Source organism: Chinchilla lanigera, unplaced genomic scaffold (assembly GCF_000276665.1).
Source record: "Chinchilla lanigera isolate Chin_1 unplaced genomic scaffold, ChiLan1.0 scaffold00160, whole genome shotgun sequence".
NCBI classification, from domain to species: domain Eukaryota; kingdom Metazoa; phylum Chordata; class Mammalia; order Rodentia; family Chinchillidae; genus Chinchilla; species Chinchilla lanigera.
In genome coordinates this window covers 239192-243454 of record NW_004955561.1, presented here as the reverse complement: position 1 = coordinate 243454, position 4263 = coordinate 239192, and the positions used below count along the sequence as shown (strand labels likewise).

General features: G+C 50.7%; 1 long non-coding RNA gene across 1 annotated transcript; it reads right to left on the bottom strand.

Moving 5' to 3' along the window:
* Nucleotides 1-1648: 1648 nt before the first annotated feature.
* LOC102026361 lies at nucleotides 1649-3395 on the bottom strand. Its single transcript, XR_265006.1, has 3 exons — nucleotides 3288-3395; nucleotides 2814-3198; nucleotides 1649-2241 (listed from the first exon to the last, which is right to left on the bottom strand). It is a non-coding gene; the product is annotated as an uncharacterized LOC102026361 (long non-coding RNA).
* Nucleotides 3396-4263: the final 868 nt, after the last annotated feature.

Below are 4263 nucleotides of genomic sequence, written 5' to 3'. Positions count from 1 at the left end.
ATGGTGTAGTTTCAGTGGTAGTAGAGGGCGATAGGAGGCAGGCAGACTGCTTAGGTAGCACTGAAGCTCTGGAAAGAAATGTAGAAAGTCTAAGCTAGGTCACTGAACCAAAGCCAGGAAGGTGCAGCAAGTAGGAGCTTGGACTCTAATGACAGACCTGAGGTCCAAATTGTACTAGTTTCTAGTGTGTGGATCCCGACAAGTCACTTACCTTTTCTGATGGACACCACCGTGAAGCAGCTCTGAGCAGGATTTAAATTAACAAATTGGCTTTGCATGTTTACTTGTGAGTCTGTCCAAGGCCCAGGCCCCTTGTCTGGGGATGGGCTGTGGACTCATAGTAAGTGAACCTCTGTGAATCGGTGGTCCCGACTGAGGCCTGTAATGGCGGGTGAAGACAGGACACCTCAAAGGACAAGACAAGGCCGCTGCTAAGGACACCTGGCTCCAACCTCAATTAACTACATAAAGACTGTAGTTTCAGGCCTCTCACTCCTGGGTGGAGACCTTCTCCAAGTTAACATAGCTCTCCTAAATTAACATAATGTCTTACTTGGAGAAGTCCTTGAGTGGTTCCCCCTTTTCTTCAGTATTCCCCTCCCTTGTTTTGATAACTAAATAAATTCGGCACCCAGGAAAGATCTTTGTCTCAGTCCCCAGAGAATCTTGAATTCTGTTTGAAGGTTTTGATCCTCCTGGAGCCCTAAAATCATACCACTTGGCTCATTTATTTAAGCCTTCGCCGTCCACTCATTTGGGAGACTGTGGGCCTGATCAGTCTGCAGTAACTAAGGGAAAATATTAATGCATTACTTCTCCAAGTCTGTCTTATCATCTGCCAATAGGTTGGATAGGAGGGCGTCCACTGACATATCCAACATGGAGGCCAATTTCTGCACCAACTCAAAATGCACGGTAAACTCTGTTACTAGGAGTGGTACAGGATGGCGCCGATAAGGATGCCAGTGTTGGTAAGAGGAAGGATGATGATGTGGTTGTGAAGACAGTGGCAGTGACGGACAGTCAGGACTGGAGGGTGAGGATGGGGAGGAGAAGGATGGTGGTGGAGACTGCAAGGACAATGCCACCGATGTAGAAATGAGGGCGGGGATGGTAATGGCGTGAATAGCAACCGTTTCCTGGTCAGTGACCACCAGGGTGACTCTGACCACCAGAAGACGTGGTCAGTGGAGTTGAGGAAGCAGTCCAAGGTGACTCCCAAGACGCTCGTCCAGGTGACGAAGGGCCTTTAAAATGAGGCCAAGCATACTCAGGTGGCCTGTGTGTTTGCAGACCTGTGAGAACCAGATCTGTCTATCGAAGCTGGGGAGGTTTCCGTTCGCAGCTTGCTCTGCCTTCCTCCCCTGCCTGCTGTCTCTTGTCCTGAGCGCTGCTGGGGCAGCTTCAGAAGGGCCTGTGCAACCTTCGTCAGCTTCATATTAAATCTGTCTGTTTCTTCACTTCACAGAATGTCCAAACCATGTTTACTTAATGTTTCTTTATAATATCTTATGACGGCACAGGCGAAACCAACATTTCTCCATAAACAGAAAGTGGATTCAGAACTAAAAATGATGAAGATCAAACCAAGTTATCTGATATGGGCCACATGTTATTGTAGTGGACACTCCGAACCTGAAGTTGACTCCTTTATTGTTTGAGGGGGGATTAGCTGGTGTTTAGGAAGGTAAAACACACTGGTTCCAAAGCGAGCCTTTCTCCTTGATGGAGGAGAACTTAGGCTGGTATCTGGCAAGTTTTATTTAATGCTAGGTATCAGACCATTTGAAACTGTGTCCCAAATGACCAATGATATTTGCACTGCTCCGTGGACAGCCCGCCTAAAGACAGGCTGTCCCACCATGTGCCTGAGTCTGCACCAGTGAGGACCTGCAGAAACTGACACCAACAGGTGAGCACAGGTAGAAATTAGCTCATAACTCATCTGTTTGGCCTCTCAGCCTGGCTTCCCTGGCAGGCAAAGGAGGGCTGAAGTCCATCAAACTGGGCTCCTCCTTACAGAAGGCATCTGAGCAGCTGGGTGTGGGATGGGCCAGTTTCTATAAAGGCTTGGTCGAACCTCTGAAGCCGATTTTCTGGTGTGTCCATGGACCCAGGACACCACAGCCCAGCTCAGAGATCGCTGCAGAGCAGTTCATGGGGCAAGAAACCCTTCCATCTCTAGGAGCTTTTGCAAAGGATTCCCCGGATGCAGGAGGCTGAAACCAATAAGTTGGCCCCCTGCAAAAGAGATGAGGAGTGAGAATGAGTAGCATGTTTTCCATTTTCAGTGTGTGTGTGTGTGTGTGTGTGTGTGTGTGTGCGCGTGCGCGCGCGCATGTGTGTTACTGGGGACTGAACCCAGGCCTTTGCCCTGAGCTACAACCCCAGCCCCTTTTGTAAAATTTTTAATTTTGACGCAGGGTCTCATTAACTCACTAACTTTCCCAGGCTGGGCTTGAATTTGGCAATCCTCCTGCTTCAGCTTCCCAGAATGCTGGGACTATAGGGTTGTGTTTTTAAAGGGTGTGCTTTTCATAGTCCTCCTGCTCAGGAACAGCTTGCTCCTGTGACTCCCGGGAAGACTAATAGCACTAACATACTTATGGCCACCAAAACTGACCTTGGTTTAATATTCACATCCTTCTCAAATTGTCTTTCCAGACTATGACATTAACAGTGATGTTGAAAATACTTTCATCTTTAGTTATAGAAAATTTCAAGCATCCACTAGACTACAAAGAATAATTGGTACAATGAGCCCCCAAACCCTGGCTTTGGGAATTATGAACTCAAGTTGTTTCCACTCTTACCACCTCCTTGCTGAATGGACTGTTTTGGACAAAGTCTCAGAATGGTGTCACTTCATCAGCAAACTTCCACATGCTCGAGGCTGAGGCGGACAGACAATTACATTTACTGTCAAGTCCCCTGAGGGAAGGCTCTGGCATGGCTCACTCTTTTCGGCAGTGCCTTCATCTCTTGTCTCCCGCCACACAGCTCCACCTCTCTTCTCACGCCCCCTCTGTTTATAATCAACCGAGAGGTGAGGAGACATTTGTGGAGGAGTCAGTGTGTCCTTGGGACTCCCAAATGGCTGTGTGCTGTCTGCGCTGTGGGGACTCCTCACCTTTCGGCACTCAGAGATCCTGTGTTCGTCCTCTTCAAGAATTTTCATTCTCAGCAAGTTGCAGTTGCCTGCAGAAGAAAGATCCAAGAGATGAGCGCATCCGGGGCTTCAGGCCCGACATTTCTAAGAACATTGGGGGCTGGGGGCGGGAGAGAACCTTCAGCCTTGTGACTGCTCTGTGACCCTGGCCATGTCAGCCTCAGTGGCCAGGGTCAGTCTCAGCCCCGGTGCCGTGCTCACTGACTACCTCCTACCCCCATCAGAATCAGGCCATGCCCCACCTCCAGTGAGTGAGCGGCAAGGAGCAGGTGTTCTCTGGAAGCCCTGCTGTCCCACTGTGCCTGAGGAGTGCCCCTGCCCTGTGCCCCTCCATGTCCCCACTTCCAGCCCAGGCTGGGCTCATCTCTCAGCCCTGACTGCACTGGGCTCCAGTGGAGGAAGAAGTGGGTGGGGAGCTGGAGGCCACTGCCGTGTGTCCTTGACGGATCACCCTCTTCCCGGGTGACAGTTTAGGTCCCAGCGCTTAGCTCTATTTCAGTCACCATCTGGCGTGAATGGCCTTGCAGAGGTCCAGGCTCTTGGAGACAAAGCTCAGCTCTGCTGTGAGAATGGTAACCTGAGGCAGCTTGGCCTCTGCTTCAGGGCTTCAGTGTTCTTTGCGCCAGCAGCCTGCTGACATCATGGGCTCAATTACTGTCTGGACTCTGTGGCCCTTGTTCCTGGGCACCAGTGGTGTGAGGCCCCATGCAGGCCAATTTAGGAAACAAAACCAGTGGGTGGCAGCTGTTGAAAGTGCTTGGCTTCTGTCCTCAGCCAGAGCACTGGAGACAGGAGCATGGAGACACCCTGCTGTCGGGCAGATGTCTCTGAGGCTTCAGGAAAAGGCTCAGCTCTTAGGGATGAAGACCCCACCAAGGTCCTCTTGGGCAGCCAGGACCTACCCTGGGATGTCTTAGAGGCAGCCATTGTGGCCATGCTTGGTTATCTCTGCTTGGGGAGCTCGGTCTCTGGAGACACTATTTCATCATTATCATTTCAACCCTGAGTGCTAGTTGGTGCCAGGCTGACTTCTACATGACCCACAACTGCCTCGATGCCCCTTGTGCTGCTCTGGCTTTGCCCTGTGACACCAG